Source organism: Scyliorhinus torazame, chromosome 4 (genome assembly GCF_047496885.1).
Source record: "Scyliorhinus torazame isolate Kashiwa2021f chromosome 4, sScyTor2.1, whole genome shotgun sequence".
NCBI lineage: Eukaryota > Metazoa > Chordata > Chondrichthyes > Carcharhiniformes > Scyliorhinidae > Scyliorhinus > Scyliorhinus torazame.
In genome coordinates, this window is record NC_092710.1 from 350,388,876 (window position 1) to 350,412,947 (window position 24,072).

At 54.6% G+C, this 24,072-nt stretch overlaps 1 protein-coding gene across 1 annotated transcript in view; it reads right to left on the bottom strand.

Moving 5' to 3' along the window:
- LOC140411509 (dynein axonemal heavy chain 6-like) overlaps positions 1 to 24,072 on the bottom strand; it is a 1,703,852-nt gene that overhangs the window by 1,619,674 nt on the left and 60,106 nt on the right. The gene's annotated exons all lie outside the window — the stretch shown is intronic.

Below are 24,072 nucleotides of genomic sequence, written 5' to 3' on the forward strand. Positions count from 1 at the left end.
GCGAGAATTCAGAATGTCCAATTCACCTAACAAGTATGTCTTTAGGGACTTGTGGGAGGAAACCGGACCACCCGGAGGAAGCTCACGCAAACACACGGGGAGAATGTGCAGACTCCACACAGACAGTGACCCAAGTCAGGAATCGAACCTGGGACCCTGTAGCTGTGAAGCAACAGTGCGAACCACTGTGCTACCATGCCACCCACATCTAGGCCTATTGCGCCCCACCCAACCTGGCCCAACAGACCACAACCTCTCCCTCCGCTCCACTCCTGATTTCTAGCCACCCTTCCTTCTCTCACCAGCAAAGTGGCCCCCACCCAGGGTCCCCGTCAAGCAACAGAGAACCTGTCCCTTACCCCACCCCTGTGCCCAAGCCCCATTGAATCAATAATGCTCTCTCCCCTCCAAATGAATCCCCTTTTTTATTTGAGCGACAGAGTTAGCACTGCTGCCTCACGGACACGGGTTCAATACCAGTCACTGTCTGTGTGAAGTTTGCACGTTCTCCCCGTGTCTGCGTGGGTGTCCTCCGGGTGTTCCGGTGTCCTCTACAGTCCAAAGATGTACGAGGTTAGGTGGATTGGCCATGCTAAATTGCCCCTTAGTTTCCAGGGATGTGAAGATTAGTTTATGGAGTCGTAGGGATAGGGTGCGACATGAATCGATGCAGACTCGATGAGATAAATGGCCTCATTCTGCACTGTAGGGATTCTATAATGATTCCAGGATATCGCTCTCACCCCCCGCACAGAGAAAACGTAACAACAGAACTGGCGTGTCGAAGAAGTGGTCATTTGAGTCCATGGTTGTAAAAGTTGAAAAAGCAAACTTGGCAAAGATTGATCTTCAGTTAGAATTTGGTGAACTTCAAGCATCGGTAGTATTTATGAAGTACCATGGAAAATGTACCTTGAAGCAGAAAAGGAGTTTCTGGTAAATCAAAATAATTGGTCGAATTCAGAATTTAAAAATAAAACTAACTGTTAGAACTTCTTTGTGAGAAGAACAATGAGATTTGTGAACTTCAAAGAAAAATGGAGGATGGATGGCATGCAGCGACACAATTCGAAAGTTGTTCCTGTGATTAATAACCCATCAATGAATACTGCTACCACAGAACAAAGAACTGATCCAAGTTATATTACTGAAGTATCAAAGTCTGTAATAGACAATGAGAAAACAACTGAAGTACTTGAAAAATTGGAAATCATGAATCGTGAATCTGTAATTGCAAAGTAATCGTTCTGAGTCAAGACCAGGGACTCGGGGCGGGATTCTCTGATCCTGAGGCTAAGTGTTGACGCCGCCGTAAACGACGTTGCATTTCTCGACGGGGTCAACATGGCCTACAGGGGCCCAGCATGGCACTGGAGTGACCCACGCCACTCCAGCTGCCAATCCCCGGCGTCAGATGGGCGCCGTGGGTCTGCGCATGCGCAGTGGGACCGGCACCAATGCGCGCATAGGTGGCTCCCTTCTCCGCGCCAGCCCCGACGCAACATGGCGTAGGGTTACAGGGGCCGTCACGGAACAAAAGAGGCCCCCAGCTCGAGAGGCCCCGATTGCGGGCCAGGTCACGCCGTAGGCCCCTCCCGGGATCGGACCCCCCTCCCCCCCAAGCAAGCCGCCCCCGGATACATGCACGCCGAGGTCCCGCCGGGTAAGAGCAGGTGTGAACGGTGCCGGCGGGACTCGGGTTTCTTTGCGTGGCCGCTCGGCTCATCCCGGTCGGAGAATTGGCGGGGGGACCGCATAGAGCGGCCCCCGACCGGTGGCGCACCGACTGCGCCTGCGCCAATGGCACCGATTCTCTGCTCTCTGGAGAATCGGCGGACCAGCGCCGCTCGATTCGCGCCCGTCCCGGCGATTCTCCGGCCCGGCCTGGGCTGAGAGAATCCCGCCCTCTGATTTTAAAATGCTTGTTGAAAATACTGCACAAGATGGAAGAAAGGCAAGTGAACAGTTTGCCAAAAAAACATTTAAATTCTATTGAGAACCAGGCTGTGATTGTTCAGAACTTGTGAACAAAACTGAAGGATTAGGAAACTGAACTATGAAACTTCAGAGAGGAAGTGTTTGGCATGGCTCATTATAACTCCATTGAAATGGGGCTGGAAGAAACAACAAGATCACAAAAAGTTCAAAGAGGACACAATGCAAGAGAGCAATACTATTTTGACTGAACATAAGAAACATCTTAACAACATTCTTGAAACAGCTAAAAGAGATTTTAGCTAGGGAAGGATGAAATGTTAATGCAAAAAAATTGTGTTAAATTGAAATGCAAATTTAATACATGTGAATTTAGAAAATAGGCTTGAGAATGGAACTATGCCTATGAGTGACAAAAAAGACAATTGCACTGTAGACTTAAATTAAACATTCTTTTCAGAGTTGAAAACTGGCAATCATAAGCAAAGGAGGAAACACAAGGGACGGGAGTCTCTGACCCCCCCGCCGGGTCGGAGAATCGCTGGGAGGCGGCGTGAATCCCGCCTCCACCGGCTGCTGAATTCTCCGGCACCGGGGATTTGGTGGGGGCGGGAATCGCGCCGCGCCGGTCGGCGGCCACTGGAAGCAGCCCCCCCAGCGATTCTCCGGCCCGCGCTGGGCCAAGTGGCCGCCCGTTTTCGGCATGTCCCACCGGCGTAAATTAGAGTAGGTACTTATCGGCGGGACCTGGCTGTGCGGGCGGCCTCCGGGGTTCTCGGGGGGCGCGGGGTGATCTGGCCCCAGGAGGTGCCCCCACGGTGGTCTGGCCCATGATCAGGGCTAACCGATCCGCGGGCGGGCTTGTGCCATGGGGGCACTCTATTCCTCCGCGTCGGCTGGTGTAAAAGTCCGCGATGGCCGACGCTGAGCTGAACCCCCCCCCCGCGCATGCGCTGGGATGACGCCAGCACACGCTGGCGTTCCACGCATGCACCAGCTCGCGCTGGCCGGCGGAGGCCCTTTGGCGCCGGTTGGCATGGTGCCAAGCCTGTTCCGCGCCAGCTGGCAGGGCGCAAACCACTCCGGCGCCGGCCTAGCCCCTGAAGGTGCGGTGGACCGCCCGCCCCGCCAGGTAGGGGAGAATCCGACCCAAGATTTGAGTAAAATAATGTTACCGTGTATATATTCTGATGATGCGGTTCAAGTTCTTATAGAATCCATAGAATCCCTTCAGTGCAGAAGCAGACCATTCGGCCCATCATGTCTGCACTAACCCTCCGTAACAGCATCCTACCTAGGCCCACTCCCCACAACCTGTAACCCCACATAAGCTTTGGACACTAAAGGGCAAATTAGCATGGCCAACACCTAACCTTATTGTCTTAGCTTTGGTTAAATCATTGCAATTATAAAATATGGCATGTGTAATTGTGAACTAAGAAAACTACTTGTATGATGTAATACTTTACGTGGTCAGAGATTTGTGATTTTAAGTTTGTGTGAAGTGGATGCAACACTAGTGTAAAGAAATTTTGTTTCTGTGCCTGGAAGGGTGAAAACCTATTAGATTCATGCTGGACAGTATGGGACTTGGTTCAGTTCCAACTGTGTCTCTATTGTGCTTAGAGAGGGCTATGGTGTTAAGAATAAATAAACCAGAAGTGGTTACTTAATAACTAGGGCCTTGTAAGGTAAAGAAGCTTTTCAGTTTTAGTTGAGCTAATATGATTGCAGTTGGAGACAGGTAATGAGAAAGAACGTAGCTCTCATAACCTTGCGAAAAGCAGTTGGTTTTAGAAGGCTAAAGAGAAAACATTTCTCTCAGCCCTGCTAAAAGAAAAGCCATACTAGCAAAGGTCAAGAAAACAGATGCCACAAATCTAAAGTCCAGCTAGTTTAGAAAACTAGAGAAATAAAGAGCAGTGTCCAAGGAGTCTGGAGTTAAGTGAACAGAGATCAAGATATTGTTCAGAAGAATGGAAGAGTAAACAAAGTGTTCTGAGTTAAAGAGACAATTGCCATAACCAGATTTAAGGTGGGACAGCAGCCTTCCCAGGTAAAACAAAGGGGCTGGTTTAGCACAGTGGGCTAAACAGCTGGCTTGGAATGCAGAACAATGTCAGCAGCGCGGGTTCAATTCCCGTACCGGCCTCCCTGAACAGGTGCCGGAATGTGGGGACTAGGGGCTTTTCACAGTAACTTCATTGAAGCCTACTTGTGACAATAAGCAATTATTATTATTATTATATATGCCTGATGCCATTTTAATACAGTCTGGGAATCAAGATTTAAAGCAATTGGGAGCAGTTGCGCAGCAGTCACGATAAAGTATAATTATGAGAGAAGATTTCAAAGCATGATTTTGGGAGTGCAGTTTGAAAGCTCGCATGTGACAACCATGTGGGGAGATTCTGAGAAGACATCCACAAACATTCACTTGGGGTTCAGAGAGGGGAGTGTAATTTTCCACAGTCATCTTATGTGCGTAAACAGGCCTTTGCGTTAATGAGACCACTGGAGATTAAGATGTACTTTAATCCTAAAACCTGTGTGCAATTGTTAATCTAAGTAGGGAAGTAAAGGCATGTTGTATCATAATCCAATGTTGGATATTTAATAGCTGTTTTTTCCTCTTTGGTAATCTGATTAGCAATGCTGTGAAACTATTCCTCCATGTTTCCGAATATAAGTTTCAGTCTTTTAAGCCAGGGTTCCATTCTGTAATCTTCCCGTGCAGCTATAACATCAACTGGGATCGTAATAAGGTAGTCTGAGTTGCTGTGACATCATGCAGTTTTACATGCATGTTGTGGTCTGGAGCTATGAATAGTGATAGTAGAGATTCCAACTTTTTTTCCATCACATGGCTTCTCAGGAATCTCTCTATTCTTACTGGCTGCCATTGATGTGTGTTGGAAAGGTATGATTTGTAAATTTATATCTGCTTGGCCTCATTATGGACATACCTGACCCGAGGAGCGCATTGAAGCCAGAATGTCTGACTCAGGTTGGAACGCTGAACGCTGATATATTTTAGATATATTGTGTCGTAGTTATTTGGCGCAGTAAGGGTCAAAAGCCAGGGTAAGAGTGTGTTTGACTTCTCCAGCTGTGTTTTTAAAGAATCCTAGTTTGAAAGGTTGGGAGCCAGGGGTGCAATTAAAGCATCGTAAAAAGCTTGGGCTAATGCCGTTTTGTTTGGATGAAGGAGGGGTTCTCTGTGGAGTAAATTAGATTTCAGCTTGGTAAAATGATGTAATTACTGGGATTGGATTGGATTGGATTATTGTCACGTGTACCAAGGTACAGTGAAATGTATTGTTCTGCATGCAGCTCCAACAGATCATTCCATACATGAAAAAAAAATACATAATAGGGCAAACATAAAATACACAATGTAAATACATAGATACAGGCATCGGGTGAAGCATACAGGAATGTAGTACTGCTCAGTAGAGAAGATGTGTGAAGAGATCAGATCAGTCCATAAGTCCATCAGTCCATGAGAGGATTGTTTAGGAGTCTGGTAACAGCGGGGAAGAAGTTGTTAGTTCGTGTTCTCAGACTTTTGTATCTCCTGCCCGATGGAAGAAGTTGGAAGAGTAAGTAAGCCAGGTGGGAGGAGTCTTTGATTATGCTGCCCGCTTTCCCCAGACAACAGGAGGTGTTGACAGAGTCAATGGAGGAGAAGCGGGTTTGTGTGATGGACTGGGATGTGTTCACGACTCTCGGTAGTTTCTTGCGGTCTTGGGCCGAGCAGTTGCCATACCAGGCTGTGATGCAGCCCGATAGGATGCTTTTTATGTTGTGCACCTGTAAAGGTTGGTAAGGGTCATTGTGGACATGCCAAATTTCCTTAGTTGCCTGAGGAAGTATAGAACATAGAACATTACAGAGCAGTACTGGCCCTACGGCCCTCAATGTTGTGCCGACCTTTGAAACCAATCTAAAGCCCATCTACACTATTCCCTTATCATCCATATGTCTTAGTGTTGGTGAGTCCACTACTGTTGCATGCAGGGCATTCCACGCCCTTACTACTCTCTGAGTAAAGAACCTACTTCTGACATCTGTCCTATATCTATCACCCCTCAATTTAGGCGCAGTTGTACTTTCTTGGTCGTAGTGTTGACATACGTGGACCAGGACAGATATTTGATGATGTGTACCCCTAGGAATTTGAAGCTGTCAACCATCTCCACCTCGGCTCCGTTGATGCAGACAGGGGTGTGTACGATACTTTGCTTCCTGAAGTCAATGACCAGCTCTTTAGTTTTGCTGACATTGATTGAGAGATTGTTGTCTTTATCCCACTCAACTTGGTACTCTATCTCCCTCCTGTATTCTGATTCATCGTTTACCCAATTCATTTTTTCCAATTAAGGGTCAATTTAGCGTCGCCAATCCACCTAGCTTGCACGTTTTTGGGTTGTGGGGGCGAAACCCACGCAAACACGGGGAGAATGTGCAAACTCCACACGGACAGTGAGCCAGAGCCGGGATCGAACCTGGGACCTCGGTGCCATGAGGCCGCAGTGCTAACCACTGCGACACCGTGCTGTCACATTCTGATTCATCATTGTTTGAGGTCAGACCGTGGGGTGCCCCCACGGTGGCCTGGCCCGCGATCGGGGCCCACCGATCCACGGGCGGGCCTGTGCCGTGGGGGCACTCTTTTCCTTCCGCCTTCACAACGGTCTCCACCATGGCGGAGGCGGAAGAGACTCCCTCCACAGCGCATGCGCGGGGATGCTGTGAGCGGCCGCTAACGCTCCCGCGCATACGCCGCCCGGCAATGTCATTTCCGCGCCAGCTGGCGGGGCGGAAATCAGTCCGGCGCAGGCCTAGCCCCTCAAGGGGCGGAGGATTCCGCACCTTTGGGGCGGCGTGATGCCGGGCTGATTTGCGCCGTGTTTGGCGCCGGTCGGCCGACATCGCGCCGATACCGGAGAATTTCGCCCCATATCCCTATTTCCTCGTGAAATCACTCCTGGAGAAAGGTATTCATTCCTCACAGTCCTACAAAATTAAAATAAAATATTGAGCTTTATGTCCAGTATCCCAGCCACTGTCGGAGAATGGCCGTTGGCCGCCGTGAATCCCGCCCCCGCCCCCGCCGAAGTCTCCGAAGGGAGAAAAGTCGGCGGGGCGTTAATGGCGCCGCTGCCGCGGAGAATGTCACGGGTCTGCGCAAGGCAGCCGATTTTCGGCCTGCCGATATTCTCCCTTCCGGATGGGCCGAAGTCCCGTCGACGTGATGACCGCTCACGTCGACGTGAATCAAACCTCCTTTTCATGGGCGTGACCCGGTGCTCCAGGCTCACGCCGACCAGCGAGGAGGTGAGTGACGGCCTGGGGGGTTGGCTCTGGGCAGGAAATGGTGTTGCCTGAGGAGAGGTGTGTCTCGGCTTGTGTGTGTGTGCGGCGGGGGGGGGGGGTGGTTAGAGTAGGCTGGGCTCCGGGGGAGTGCCCGGAGGGGGTCCGTGCCGGGGTGGAGGTTGGGGGTTGTGGAGGGGGTCCGTGCCGGGGTGGAGGTTGGGGAGGGGGTCCGTGCCGGGGTGGAGGTTGGGGAGGGGGTCCGTGCCGGGGTGGAGGTTGGGGGGGGGTCCGTGCTGGGGTGGAGGTTGGGGGTTGGGGAGGGGGTCCGTGCCGGGGTGGAGGTTGGGGGGGGTCCGTGCTGGGGTGGAGGTTGGGGGTTGGGGAGGGGGTCCGTGCCGGGGTGGAGGTTGGGGGGGGGTCCGTGCTGGGGTGGAGGTTGGGGGTTGGGGAGGGGGTCCGTGCCGGGGTGGAGGTTGGGGAGGGGGTCCGTGCCGGGGTGGAGGTTGGGGAGGGGGTCCGTGCCGGGGTGGAGGTTGGGGGGGGGGTCCGTGCTGGGGTGGAGGTTGGGGGTTGGGGAGGGGGTCTGTGCCGGGGTGGAGGTTGGGGGGGGGTCCGTGCTGGGGTGGAGGTTGGGGGTTGGGGAGGGGGTCCGTGCCGGGGTGGAGGTTGGGGAGGGGGTCCGTGCCGGGGTGGAGGTTGGGGAGGGGGTCCGTGCCGGGGTGGAGGTTGGGGGGGGGGGTCCGTGCTGGGGTGGAGGTTGGGGGTTGGGGGTTGGGGAGGGGGTCCGTGCCGGGGTGGAGGTTGGGGGGGGGTCCGTGCTGGGGTGGAGGTTGGGGGTTGGGGAGGGGGTCCGTGCCGGGGTGGAGGTTGGGGGGGGGTCCGTGCTGGGGTGGAGGTTAGGGGTTGGGGAGGGGGTCCGTGCCGGGGTGGAGGTTGGGGGGGGGTCCGTGCTGGGGTGGAGGTTGGGGGTTGGGGAGGGGGTCCGTGCCGGGGTGGAGGTTGGGGGGGGTCCGTGCTGGGGTGGAGAGGTTGGGGGTTGGGGAGGGGGTCCGTGCCGGGGTGGAGGTTGGGGGGGGGGGGGGGGGTCCGTGCCGGGGTGGGTGATGGGAGGGCAAATGAGTTGGTCCACCTGGCCAGGTGCCAGCCTCCAACAGTTGGACCCATGCGGTCCATGCCACCTGGCTGGGGGGAGGAGGGGATATGGGCAATGATGACATGTCGTCGTTCCCCTCCCCCCCACCAGGCCGTCATGTTTTCAGACCATCCAGCGATGTTGGCCGCCGTGGTGGCAGCCGCTCATGTCTACTTTGCCCTGGATGAGGAGGAGGAGGAGGAGGAGGAGGAGGAGGAGCGTGCCAGAGAGGCGGCGCAGGCTGCCGCAGAGGGGCAGGCGGCAGCCGCCCAGGCTGGAGGGACACCTGACCGACAGGACGAGGAGGGGGAGGAGGACGTCGCGGCCCCACGGCAACGGAGGCACCCGAGCGCGCCCCGTGTGTACCGGCCCCGGCAGTCATACCAGGACCTCACGGACCGGGAATGCAGGAGGAGACTCCGGATGAGCCGGGAAACCGTGGCACACATCTGCCACCTGCTGGCACACCTGTCACCGCGTGGCACTGGCGGGGGACACCCTCTCCCCGTGTCCGTCAAGGTTACGGTGGCCCTGAACTTTTATGCAACGGGGTCATTCCAGGCACCGAGTGGGGACCTGTCCGGCATATCGCAGACATCGGTGCATCGGTGCATCCGGGCAGTGACAGATGCCCTTTATGCCATGGCGCACCGCTACATCCGCTTCCCCGTGGACCGGGCCAGCCAAGATGCCCGGGCCGTGGGCTTCTCTGCCATTGCCGGGTTCCCCATGGTCCAGGGCGCGATCGATGGGATGCACGTCGCCGTGCGGCCACCTGCAGATAACAGGGCCGTGTTCACTAATAGGAAGGGGACCTATTCGATGAACGTACAGGTGGTCTGCGACCACCGCATGATGATCCTGCACGTCTGCGCCCGTCACCCAGGCAGTGTACACGACTCATTCGTGTTGTCGCGGTCATCCATCCCCGGCATGTACGAGGGACGCCATCCCCGGCTGAGGGGCTGGTTGCTGGGCGACAGGGGCTACCCATTGCGATCGTGGCTGATGACGCCTATACGGAGGCCACGCAATGAGGCGGAGAACCGCTACAATGATGCCCATGTAGCGACAAGGGGAGTGATCGAGAGGTGCTTTGGCGTGCTGAAGATGCGTTTCAGGTGCCTGGACCTCTCTGGGGGCGCCCTCCAGTATCGGTCAGATAGGGTCGGCCGCATCATTGTGGTGTGCTGCGTCCTGCACAACATAGCCCAGCAGAGGGGCGATGTGCCGCAGGCAGAGGAGGGCGGAGTGGAGGAGCAGCAGGAAGAGGCCCAGTCCTCCCCAGATGAGGGGGATGGGGGCAATGGTCAGGGCAGACGGGGTAGACACAGACGGGTGGCTGTCCACCGTTACCGGCTGGCCCAGCGGGCACGGGACAGACTGATAGACGTCCGCTTCACTGACTAGATGGGCGTGGGAATCGGGTAGTATGGCCACAGACCGCACACCATGACAACAGCCGACCACCCACACCCCCCACCCATCCACCCACCCAGCACCCTCACCCCCCTCCCCAACCCCACACACCCCACCCGCATGCACACCACCCCCCCACTCCCAATTGCCGATCCACCGGCGGCACAACGGGCCGGGCTCACCCAGTTGCGGGTGGATGCGTGTCTATCGCAGGCCATGGAGAATGATGACAACCCGCCTCCGATGAGCTCCTGGCTCTACATCGTTGGACTATGTCTGACCCATGGCCACAGTACCACCATCCACCCGGACCATCCCTGCATGCGGCTGTGACACTGCAGCGCACGGTCCCGTCCTCTGCCCGGGGGATGTTGATGGCGGCCCAGGGGGAAGGGGGCAGACTCACCTGGAGCTGAGGTAAGACCACCCCTCACACACACACTTGCGCTCAACGTACATGACACCCCCGCACACTTTGGACAGAGCACAAAGGCAGCTTCGGTAGGTGTACATAGAACATAGAACATAGAACAATACAGCGCAGTACAGGCCCTTCGGCCCACGATGTTGCACCGAAACAAAAGCCATCTAACCTACACTATGCCATTATCATCCATATGTTTATCCAATAAACTTTTAAATGCCCTCAATGTTGGCGAGTTCACTACTGTAGCAGATAGGGCATTCCACGGCCTCACTACTCTTTGCGTAAAGAACCTACCTCTGACCTCTGTCCTATATCTATTACCCCTCAGTTTAAAGTTATGTCCCCTTGTAACATTGACTTTAATAACCAAAGGAGTTCATGCACGTGCCCTAGCGCCTAAAACTCATCTGTGCCCTGCACCCGTGCCAACTTACTCAGTGTCTAATTGTTTGGCCTTACGGGCCCTTTGACTACGTCTACGTGGTTCCCCAGACGGTACAGCAGAACTGGAGGTGGACTCCTGTGATTCCTGCCCTCTGACACTGGATCCCTTTGGCGGCCGTTTCCTGGGGCGTCCTGGCCTAGATGGGCCAGGCTGCGGCCCGGGCGACTGGGATGGCGAGCTGCCAGCCTGTCCTGCCCGTTGCCCACCCAATGCACCTGGGACGGAAGGGGGGGAGTCCGAGGTGTCGCGGTGTACCGGGACCTCCCCTACAGAGGGAGCCGGGACGGACCACACCACCTCCTCCTCCCTCGGGGTGCCCGATGGCCCCCAGGCCTCTACATGGGTGGGGGATGCGAACGGACTGGCCATCCGACGCGCCCCCGACATCTGGCGCTGCCAGTCCTGGAGGCCCGTGCTGGTATCGACAGGGGTCTGCAGGTTTGCAGCCATGGAGCCCAGGGGGTTGTCGAACCCTGTCTGCGACAGTGCGACGCCAGCTCGCACATGGCCACTGGCGCCGATGCCCTCAGTGATGGCCTGCTGAGACTGGGCCATGGCCTGCAGAGACTGGGCCATGGCCTGCAGAGACTGGGCCATGGCCTGCAGAGACAGGGCTATGGCCTGCTGAGACTGGGCCATGGCCTGCTGAGACTGGGCCATGGCCTGCTGAGACTGGGCTATGGCCTGCTGAGACTGGGCCATGGCCTGCTGAGACTGGGCCATGGCCTGCTGAGACTGGGCTATGGCGTGCTGAGACTGGGCTATGGCGTTGAGCGCCTCTGCCATCTGGCGCTGGCACTGGCTCATGGCCTCCTGTGAGAGGGCAGCCATTTCCTGGGCCACAGACGCCGCCTGTACGGAAGGCCCCAGGCCTCGCAAACCGTTCCCCATGTCTGACACCGTCGCACCCATTGCCTCCACCGCGGACGCCACCCGTGCGGTGTCAGCCTGGGTGGCACGCATGACCGGGACCACTCCCAGCTTCTGGACGCGGGTGGACTCCTCCACCTGCGACCGCAGCCGCCGCAAGCCACCCGTCACCCTATTCGCTCGTCTCCGTGTCGGTGGTTGCATCGGATCTATGTGTGGGTGTGGTAACTGCAGGAACCCGGGATCCATCTGGGCGGCAGATGTTCGCTTGGCCTGGGCTGCCCTCCGACCGCCCGGTCCCTCTGCTGCTCCTACCTCCACCTGCTGTACCGGGACGGCTGTGTTGTGCGCACCAGTGAGTGTACCAGACGCCTCATCACTAAAGTGCCCAACCGTGGTGAGTGTTTCTGCGATGGTAGAGGGTGTTGGTGACAGCAGTGGCGTTGTGTTGTGCTCTTCGTCCCACTCTGAGTCCATGGCACTTTGGGGTGGGGGTTCGTCTCCACCCATCCACTCTGAGTCACTGTCCGGTATTTCGTCTTCCCGGGTAGGGGTGTCCTGGGTAGTGCTGTCCCGGGTAGTGCTGTCCCGGGTAGTGCTGTCCCGGGTAGTGCTGTCCCGGGTAGTGGTGTCCCGGGTAGGGGTGTCCTGGGTAGTGGTGTCCCGGGTAGGGGTGTCCTGGATAGTGGTGTCCTGGGTAGTGGTGTCCTGGCTCGGATGTGACGGGGGCCTGTGGCTGCCCCCCTCATCGCTGGGTGGTCGCTCCCGCACGTGACGGGGGTGTCGTCTCCCTGTTGCTCCAGGTCTCTCCGTCTCCCGTGGTCTCCGAGGGGCATCCTGCGGGCGTCGCATGCTGGAGGGTTCGGGTCTCTCCGTCTCCCGTGGTCTCCGAGGGGCATCCTGCGGGCGTCGCATGCTGGAAGGTTCGGGTCTCTCCGTCTCCCGTGGTCTCCGAGGGGCATCCTGCGGGCGTCGCATGCTGGAGGGTTCGGGTCTCTCCGTCTCCCGTGGTCTCCGAGGGGCATCCTGCGGGCGTCGCATGCTGGAGGGTGCGGGTCTCTCCGTCTCCCGTGGTCTCCGAGGGGCATCCTGCGGGCGGTCTGCATCTGCGGGGATGGGTGCCTGGACGTTTGGTCCTGCGATACACAATGAAGCATGCATGGTTAGACATCAGGCAGTGATCAGGTGATACGGGAGAGGGGGATATAGGGGAGGGGGGATATGGGGACGGGCTGTTGGTGGCTCACTTGCTCGTGGGGCCCCGACCTCTGCATCAGCAACCTCCCGGTCCTCAGGTCCGCCAGCCAGTTCCAGGGCCCTTTCCTCGTGTATGGTCAGTGGCCTCTCATCAGCGGGCCCTCCTCCAGTAGTCACATGCTCCCTATTGTTGTGTGCGCGCTTCTCCTGGGGGGGGGGGTGGTGGCAGGGGTAAAAGGCAACAGTGTTAGGCAGGTATATGAATGCACGCCATCGGTTGCACGTGCATTGCAGAGGTGAAGGTTAGGGCTGGATTCACTTGGGGATATGGGGGATATGGGGGAGGGGGGGATATGGGAGAGGGGGATATGGGGGATATGGGGGAGGGGGGATAGGGGGAATATGGGGGGATATGGTGGAAGGGGGATATGGGGGAGGGGGGATATGGGGGAGGGGGGGATATGGGGGAGGGGGGATATGGGGGGAGGGGGGGATATGGGGGAGGGGGGATATGGAGGGATATGGGGGAGGGGGGATGTGGGAGAGGGGGGATATGGGGAGAGGGGGATATGGGGGAATATGGGGGAGGGGGGATATGCGGGGGAGGGGGGAATATGGGGGGATATGGGGGAGGGGGGATATTGGGGGAGGGGGGGATATGGGGGAGGGGGGAATATGGGGGATATGGGGGAGGGGGGGATATGGGGGAGGGGGGGGATATGGGGGAGGGGGATGGGGGAGGGGGGATATGGGGAGGGGGATATGGGGGAGGGGGGAATATGGGGGATATGGGGGAGGGGGGATATGGGGAGTGGGGATATGGGGGATATGGGGGAGGGGGATATGGGGGATATGGGGGAGGGGGGAAATGGGGATATGGGGAGGGGGGAATATGGGGGATATGGTGGAGGGGGGATATGGGGGATATGGGGGAGGGGGGATATGGGGGAGGGGGGGGATATGGGGGGAGGGGGGATATGGGGGATATGGGGGAGGGGGGATATGTGGGAGGGGGGATATGGGGAGGGGGATATGGGGAATATGGGGGAGGGGGGATATGGGGGTGGGGGGAATATGGGGGATATGGGGGAGGGGGGATATGGGGGAGGGGGGATATGGGGGAGGGGGGATATGGGGGAGGGGGGAATATGGGGGATATGGGGGAGGGGGGATATGGGGGAGGGGGGAATATGGGGGATATGGGGGAGGGGGGATATGGGGGAGGGGGATATGGGGGAGGGGGGAATATGGGGGATATGGGGGAGGGGGGATATGGGGGATATGGGGGAGGGGGGATATGGGGGAGGGGGGATATGGGGGAGGGGGGATATGGGGGAGGGGGGAATATGGGGGATAGGGGAGGGGGGATATGGGGGATATGGGGGAGCGGGAGTATGGGGGAGGGGGGATATGGGGGAGGGGGGATATGGGGGATATGGGGAGGGGGGATATGGGGGAGGGGGGAATATGGGGGATCTGGGGGAGGGGGGATATGGGGGGATATGGGGGAGGGGGGGATATGGGGGAGGGGGGGATATGGGGGATATGGGGGAGGGGGGATATGGGGGATATGGGGAGGGGGGATATGGGGGAGGGGGGGATATGGGGGAGGGGGATATGGGGGAGGGGGGATATGGGGGATATGGGAGAGGGGGGGATATGGGGGAGGGGGGGATATGGGGGAGGGGGGGATTTGGGGAGAGGGGATATGGGGGATATGGGGGACGCTCACCCTGCCTGCTCTGACGAGGTCGTTCACCTTCTTGTGGCACTGGGTGCCTGTCCGTGGTGTTAGGGCCACAGCGGTGACGGCCTCTGCCACCTCCCTCCACAGACGCCGGCTGTGGCGTGGGGCAACTCTGCGGCCGTGCCCGGGATACAGGGCGTCCCTCCTCTGCTCCACCGCATCCAGGAGCGCCTCCACATCGCGTGACCTCGAACCTCGGGGCTGAGCGACGGCCAGCCATCAAGTGGGTGTTGCGGTCGGCTGTTCCGGTCGGGTGGGGGGGAGCTGCGCGGCCTTATGAGCCGTCACGCCGTGCAGCGCGTATGACGCTGCACGGCGTGAACCACTGCGCAAGCGCGGATCCCGTTACGTCGCTGCTAGCCCATTTCGGGCCGCAGACTATCGGCCCATTTTTATGACGTGACGCAAGTGGGATTTGCGCCGTTTTTTGCGCCGATCGGCGGAGTTTCCGCCGATAACGGAGAATTTCGCCCCTGGTCTGGGATCGTAAACCAGCTTGATGTTTCAGTGTCACTGTCAGTGATATTCTAAAATTAAAATGTCTGCATCTTATCAAGAATATGAGATTGCTCCAGGGTGTGAGAAATCATGTATTCTGTGTATACGTTAAAAACTTGCCATGCTAGCGATCTAGCTGCACAACATGTTAAGAAGTCTTTGCGCAAATATTGCAAGCGATGCAGCCGCCATTGGTGTTGTGGATTGGATTGGATTGGATTGGATTTGTTTATTGTCACGTGTACCGAGGTGCAGTGAAAAGTATTTTTCTGCGAGCAGCGCAACAGATCATTAAGTACATGAGAAGAAAAGGGAATAAAAGAAAATACATAATAGGGCAACACAACATATACAATGTAACTGTTGTGACACACTTAGAAAAGTAACGTGGACTCAGCAGCCATTCTAAACAGTCTGAACATACATCCATTGCCTTGGTAGGTACATATCACCACATTGTTTACATGCAATGTCAAGCTTTTGGCAAAATGTGCACACGGTGCAAAGGGAAGAATCACTTCGCGAAACACTATGGGCGGGATTCTCCGGGAATCGGCAGGGCTGGCAGAAAAGGTGCAGTGGAGTGACGGGGACCACTCCGGCGTCAGGCACCCCAAAGATGCGGAATCCTCTCCACCTTCAGGGGCTAGGCCAGCGCCGGAGTGGTTTGCGCCCCACCGGTCGGTGTGGAAGGCCTTTGGCGGCGTGCCAGCCGGGGCCGAAGGGACTCCGCCGGCCGGCGCGGGTCCGCGCATGCGCGGGAGCGTCAGTGGCTGCTGACGTCAACCCGCGCATGCGCGGGGGGGTTCACCTTCGCGCCGGCCATCGCGGAGGCTTACACGGCCGGCGCGTAGGAATAGAGTGCCCCCATGGTACAGGCCCGCCCGTGGATCGGTGGGCCCCGATCGCGGGCCAGGCCACCATGGGGGCACCCCGTGGGGCCAGATCACCCCGCGCCCCCCCCCCCCCCCCCGAGGACCCCGGAGCCCGCCCACACCGCCAGGTCCCACCGGTAAGGGACCAACTCCAATTTACGCCGGTGGGACCTGCATAGAACGGGCGGGACTTCGGCCCATCGCGGGCCGGGGAATCACCAGGGGAGCCCGCCGACCAGCGCGGCGCGATTCCCGCCCCCGCCAAATCTCTGGCGCCGGAGAATTCGGCAGCTGGTGGGGGCGGGATTCACGCCGCCTCCCAGCGATTCTCCGACCCGGCGGGGGTTCCGGGAATCCCGTCCCTCTTCTCAAATAAGAAAATGAATGCAGGGCAGTCGATTAACGTGCCCGATGACACTAATTTAAGTGATACATTTTTTGTTGGCCTGGTGTCGGATGAAGATACAGCAAATGAAGCCATGCCAAATAAAATGGCGCACACAAGTATAAAATGAAAATGAAAAAATTGAAAATCGCTTATTGTCACAATGTAATAACCTGCACAGGTCTCATCCACCCGAGTTAACCCAGCACTAGCATAAAAGGCAGGCAGCTGTAGAGCCAGCTAAAAAGGAATGAGGACCTGGTAAAAGGGTACCGGGCCCTGTGCATGTATGATGCTGTTGCTGAAATAAAGGACTTTTAAGAAGCTTGTTGGACTCCCCTGGCTTTATCACATTGGCGACGATGATGAATTGGAGCTGTCGCCGTGCTGCTTGTTCGGCTGAGCTACCGCCCGGGAATTTTTATTTTTAAAAGAGTGGACTACGGTACCGAGTTTGTTTCTGTGGGGTTTTTTTTAGAGCCTCTAATGTCATGGAAGGCGAGAGCCGGGTCCAGTTTTTTTTGCTGCCGGCTTGTGAAGTGTGTCCGCTGGGAGTGATCTGGGGTTTGATGTGTCTGGCAGTACCAGATGCGGTATTATTCTGGTGTGGGTCGCGTAGCGTTTCGTCCGTCTCTGCCTGCTGTTGTTTCCAGATGCTGGCAGAGCGGTCCATCGGGGAATCCGTTCTCGAGTTGACGCCGCCGTTTTGGAACGTCATTCTGGTCGTGAGTGCAGCGTTGTGTTTGGAAGACTGTTTTGCGGCAGCTTGGACTGTGGGATTTGCAACAGTGATGTTTTGCCTGCGACCTGACAGTTATTGTACGACTGCAGGTTTTGTGCCTGGAGACTCTGGTGTGGAGTTGACTGGACATTCCATATGTGACTTCTGGTCCTGTGGAAGCTTGCACGGACCCCTGCTGTTTTCTTTTATTTGCACTGTTTGTTTATTTGCCTGTATACTGCAAGAATGTCGGGGCGACAGCTCCCTGGGCATTTTTGGTTGGTGTTTTATTTTTTGGGGTAGAATTTAGGGTGCCCAATATTAAAAATTAAGGGGAGTTTGGGAGTTGCGGGACGTTGAGGTGGATGTTGTCTGATGTTCTCCCCCCCCTCCCCCCATTCCCTCGGTGGCTGGAAGGCATGCCACGCCGATTGGGCCTTGGGTTGATGGGTCCGATGCTGTGGCGCGCGCCGTCCCGGGTTCTGCTGCTGGCAGCTTCGCCCCCTGTGTGACTGGTGAGGGTGTTGGGCCGGACGTAATGCTTGGTGGAGTACACGCCTGCCGTCCTGCTTCCCCGGTGGAGCCTTATCCGAACTAATTTTTCTTTAGGTTTGTTGTCTGGTCACTGTGGGGTTTGGTCCTCTCCTATCCACTCCTCCTAAATGGCCGTCCTTGTGAGGCGTTTCGCGTTTGGCGGGGGAGGGGTGTAATAATCTGCACAGGACTCATCCACCTGGGGATGATTGTTCCCCGTGTTCAATTGGACTGAGTTAACCCAGCACTAGCATAAAAGGCAGGCAGCTGTAGAGCCAGCTAAAAAGGAATGAGGACCTGGTAAAAGGGAACCGGGCCCTGTGCATGTATGATGCTGTTGCTGAAATAAAGGACTTTTAAGAAGCTCGTTGGACTCCCCTGGCTTTATCACACACAAGTAGGCTTCAAATGAAGTTACTGTGTAAAGCCCCTAGTCGCCTCATTCCAGCACATGTTCGGGGAGGCTGGTACGGGAATTGAATCGTGCTGCCGGCCTGCCTTGGTCTACTTTAAAAGCCAGCTATTTAGCCCTGTGCTAACTGAAAGTGATATTGCAGCAGTAACAAGGGACAAATGGACTGCACCTTTGATTATCAATCGATCGTTAATAACTGTTAAATGAGATACTGGTGAGAAGACAAACCTAATCAGTATAAGTGATGTTAAGACCATGCAGCTAAAGCTGAGAGTTCAAAATAAGCTGGTCTTATTTAAAGACTACAATGATAAGAAGATTGACACTTTGGATATGTGCGAATTAGACGTGCAAGTAAAAAACAAAGTGCACAAGCTGAAGTTGTCAATTGTTGCTGAAGGTCGTGAATTATTATTGGGTCATGAAGCATGTGAGGCACTGGAATTGGTGCGTAGAGTCTAGAGCACTGACTGTGCACTGAGGTGCACACAGAGACTCAGTGGAGTCCATTGTACAGGCCTTTCCAGAAATATTCAAGGGCTTTGATGTCCTGCCTTTCACAAATAAAATACAATTAAGAGAGGATGCTCAACCGGTGATACACTCTCCTCGAAGAGTTCCAGCACCATTGCGTGACTGTCTCAAGGCAGAGTTAGACAGGATGACACAACTTGGTGTCATAAGGCAAATAGAAGAACCTACAGACTGGGTCAACTCAATGGTCTGTGTGAAAAAGAAGAATAACGATCTCAGGATTTGTATGGATCCCAAGGATTTGAATGCAAACATTAAAAGGGGGCATTATCAAATTCCAAAGAGGGAAGAGGTCACAAGCAAGATGTCTGGTGCAAAATCTGTTACCAAACTCGATGCATCACAGGGATTCTGGCAGTTCAAGCTTGAAGAAGAAAGTACCAAGTTCTGCATATTCAATACTCCTTTTGGCAAATATTTTGCTTTCTTCACATGCCCTTTGGCATTATATCTGCATCCGAGGTATTTTACAGAGCTATGTAACATATCATTGAGGGGATCCGGGTCTATGTAGACGGCATCATCATATGGGGTTCCACCTCAGAGGAACACAATGATAGACAGATCAAGGTCTTGCAAAGCATCAGGCGGAATGGGCTGAGGCTCAATAAGGCCAAATGTCAGTTTGGAGTACAGGAAATTACATTCCTGGGCGACAAACTTTCTGTTCACGGAATAGAGCCAGATGAGATGAAGATTAATGCCATACTAAACATGCCCCAACCCACAGATAAAAAAGGAGTACTACAAATAATGGGCATGATCAACTTCATAGGGAAGTTCATTCCCAATCTCTCAGCCAAAACAGCACGTCTCAGAGACATCGTTCCGAAAATGAATGATTTCACTGGGGCAGAGCAGCTTGAGCAGGAGTGGCTCCAGCTAAAGAAATCTCTTACAACTACGCCCGTGCTGACATTTTTTTATTTTTTAAAATAATTTTTATTCAAGTTTTCACAAAATATCAACAACAAAATGTAAAAGGAACCCAATAGAATTAAATACAAAACAAAACAACCCCGTGCCCCCTACCCCCTATAAATAAATAATAAATTAACACATAGCAAATATATACACCCCCTCAGATCCCCCAGTATAGACGAACAAAAGTAAAATAGAACCCCCCTCCCCTCCCCCCACGCCGAGCTGCTGCTGCTACTGACCATTGTCTACCGTTCTGCCAGGAAGTCCAAGAGCGGTTGCCACTGCCTAAAAAACCCTTGCACCGATCCCCTTCAGGCAAATTTCACTCTCTCCAATTTAATGAACCCTGCCATATCGTTGATCCAGAATTCCACGATTGGGGGCCTCGCATCCTTCCACTGAAGAAGAATCCTTCGCCGGGCTACCAGGGACGCGAATGCCAGAATACCAGCCTCTTTCTCGTCCTGCACTCCCGGCACCCCTGCAACCCCAAATATTGCGAGCCCCCAGACCGGTTTGACCCTGGATCCTACCACCCTCGACACCATCCTTGCTACATCCTTCCACAATTCTTCCAGCGCTGGTCTTGCCCAGAAAATATGGGTGTGGTTTGCTGGGCTCCCTGAGCACCTAACACACCTGTCCTCACACCCAAAGAACCGGCTCATCCTTGTCCCGGTCATGTGTGCCCTGTGCAGCACCTTAAACAGTATGAGGCTGAGCCTCGCGCACAAAGAGGAAGAGTTTGACTTCCGGGTTGCGGCGATGCGGAGCTAAGCCGCGCGATTCGGCAGCTCCCGCGAAAACGGACATTTGGGCCCGCTAACGGAGCCCCAACGGCATTTTTTAAAAAAACCAACCCGTGGGGAAGGAAGGAGAAAGACGCCTCGAACAACACCCTCTTTCCCACCAAGATCGCCACCCCCCGATTTTTGACATCCAGCCCCGAATGAAACACCTGACCTACCCACCCTTCCTCAATCTTACCTGGTCTGCCACCTTCAGGTGTGTCACCTGGAGCATGACCACATCCGCCTTCAGTCCCTTCAGGTGCGCGAACACCCGGGCCCGCTTAACCGGCCCGTTCAGTCCCCTTACGTTCCAGGTTATCAGCCAGATCAGGGAGCTACCCGCCCCCCCCTCCCCCGCCAACTAGCCATAGCCCCTCCTCAGCCAGCCACGCGCCTGCACCCCACGCCCGGCCAGTTCCCCACGGCGGCAGACCCCCGTCCCAATACCCTCTACTCACTCCAGCTCCCCCTTGACCATACCAGCAGCAACCCGGTCCCCCCCCCCCCCCCAAGCTAGGACCCCTCCTAGCTGCTTTGCTCCCCCCATTGCCCTTCTGCAAGTCAGCTGACTCCCTGCTGACCCCAGTCACTCCCGCCTCTCCTTCGACTCCTCCCATTGTGGGACTTCCCCTCTCCCTCCATTACCCACCAGAAGGCTCTTCGCCTCCCCTTCCATCCCATCCCAAGCGCGGGAAAAAACCTGCGCTTTCCACCTGTCCGGCCCCGCTCCTTTTACAGGCCCAGTCCCCTCATCCCCGACTCGGGCCTCCCCCTCCCCCGCGGGGCCCCATGCCCCCTACCGGCCATCCACCCCCTACTCCGTTTACTTACCCCCCTCCAAGAGCCCACCCGACAGACCCAACCAAAACCGTGCCCAACCCACCCTAACCACCCACACCGAATCAAAAAGAAACAAGAACAAGAACAAAGAACCCACCTCAAAATGCAACACAACAACAACAATCCCCGACCATCCCCACGCCTGACCCCCCATCCCGACCCTCAGTTTGTGTCTAGCTTCTCGGCCTGAACAAAGGCCCACGCCTCCTCCGGGGTAGGTGACCCACAGTCGCGCCAGCTGCAGCATGCCAAATTTCACCCCCTTCCTGTGCAGCACTGCCTTTGCCCGGTTGTACCCGGCCCGCATCTTCGCCACCTCCGCGCTCCAGTCCTGATATATCCGAACCTCCGCGTTCTCCCACCTGCTGCTCCTCTCTTTCTTAGCCCACCTGAGCACACACTCCCGATCAGCGAACCGATGAAACCGCAGCAGGACCGCCCGCGGCGGCTCGTTAGCCTTGGGCCTCCTCGCCAGCAATCTATGGGCCCCTTCCAGCTCCAGGGGCCCCTGGAAGGACCCCGCTCCCATCAGCGAGTTTAACATGGTGACCACATAGGCCCCCACGTCCGCCTCCTCCAGCCCCTCCGGGAGGCCCAGGATCCGCAGATTCTTCCGCCTCGACCGATTCTCCATCTCCTCGAACTGTTCCTGCCATTTCTTGTGGAGCACCTTTACCGCTATGCCCAAGATCCCGTCCTCGTTGTCTGAGATCGTTTGTCGGATGTCGCGTATCGCCACCCCCTCGGCCGTCTGTGTCTCCAGCAGCTTATCAATAGAAGCCTTCATCGGCTCCAGCAGGTCCGCTTTGAGCTCCCTGAAGCAGCGCTGGATAACCTCCTGCTGCTCCTGCGCCCACTGCATCCATGCTGCCTGGTCCCCGCCCGCCGCCATCTTGCTCTTCCTCCTTCGCACTTTCATTGGGTTCACCACCACTTTTTTAGTCGCCCTGCTCCTGGTCCAAGCCATACACTGTCGGGGGAATGTTGCAGTTTTCTTCCCACACCGGGAAATGTCGGCAAAATGCCGTTTGGGGGCCCTGAAAAGAGCCCAAAACTCCGTTCCAAGCGGGAGCTGCCAAACGTGCGACTTAGCTCTGCATAGCCGCAACCGGAAGTCGTGCTGACATTTTTTGATCCAACAAGGAATACCAAAATATCTACTGACCCATAGGTATAGGTGCAGTATTGTTGCAGCAAGAAGATGGTATAGGTGCAGTATTGTTGCAGCAAGAAGATGGTATAGGTGCAGTATTGTTGCAGCAAGAAGATGGTATAGGTGCAGTATTGTTGCAGCAAGAAGATGGTAACAGCTGGAAATTTGTGGGCATACGCTTCATGGTCAATAACAGTCTGAATGCAGATATGCACAGATTGAAAAAGAATGCCTCGGACTGGTAGTTGGCTTGGAGAAATTCCATGTGTGTAGCTATATATATATTTATATATTATATATATAGCCTAACCACATTTACGGTTGAGATGGATCATCAACCATTGGTTGCAAGCATTACAAAGAATCTCAATGAAATGTCTCCACGAATACAGCTTCTCATGATGAAGCTTTGAGTTAATATACACGCCTGGCAAACATATAATGGTAGCAGATGTGTTATCCAGCGCTCCAACAGCACTCGATGTCAGCTCTACTGGAGAGATGTACAGGCTCACATAGACATGATCACTGATACACAAGTATCAGACACAAAGTCGAAACAAATTGTTGAATAGACAGCAAACGATTGTGGTGTTGCAGATGGTAACACAAAACCTTATCAATATCATAAAATATCATGAAACCAGATCTGAGCTAAGTGTAGTAAATGGGTTACTATTATGGCAAGAAAGAAAGGCTGTCTCTCCGCAGCGATATGCCAAAACGAGTTCATGAGGGTCACCCCGGGATCAAGAAGTGTAAACGGAGAGCCAGAGATACCGTGTGTTGACCTGGTATAAACAAGGATCTACAAGACATGATAGAAAAATGTGAAATATGTCAAAAGTATCAGCACTGGCAAGCGAAAGAACCAATGAACATAGCTGAAATACCATCAACTTTGTGGCAAAAAGTTGGAATGGATTTATTCTATCTCAATAGCAAGAAATATCTAATAGTTGTTGACTATTATTCGAATTTTCCAGAAATAGCGCTTCTGTCAAACTCCTCGGCAAGTTGTGTGATAATGTATACGTAATCAATGTTTGCAAGACATGGCATACCTAAAACTGTGGTGAGTGAAAATGGTCCATGTTTTAATTGCAAAGAATGGCAAGAGTTTGCGATGCAATATTATTTTGAACACATTACTTCGAGTCTATTGTACCCACAATCAAATGGTAAAGTGGAGAAGCAAGTTCAAATAATAAAGCAGCTATTAAAAAAGGTTGTGGACAGCAAAACCATTGTATCTAGCTCTACTGAGTTATAGAACTTCACCTTTAAGCTGTGATTTGTCACCTACAGAGTTACTGATGAATTACAAGTAATGTACCACATTGCCATTCCACACAAAGACAAGGCAAAACGAAAAGTTAAGATATAAGCTGGAATCCCAGAAGCAAAAACAGAAGGCATATTATGATAGGACAACCAGGAATCTTCCATCTTTGTTACCAAGCGTAGTTGTGAGGACTGAGGATCCTGATGGATGGTCTGGAAAAGCTATTGTACTATAAGAGGCAGGTCCAAGGTCATACACGGTAATGACAGAACAAAGACAGATTTTGAGATGAAATTGTCGGGCACTATTGAAAACAAAAGAACCTGCTCAGGAACAGCAAGACGATGGTGTTAGTGGAGACTTCTATCAACCTGAACCAAGACAAACATTGGGAGAGTCAGACTTAAATAGACAGAACGATGTTCAAAACAGTGACACAACCTGATCAGATACACCAACAGGTGTTCAAGGTAGTAATTTAGGTTTACCAAGCATACCAGGGTTGAGAAGATCGACAAGGAAGATAAAGAAACCAAAACGGCTGAATCTGTGATTGGACAATAAAATTTTGGAACTGTGTAAAGTGCATTGTTACTCATATCAGGTGTATTGTTTACAGAAATGAT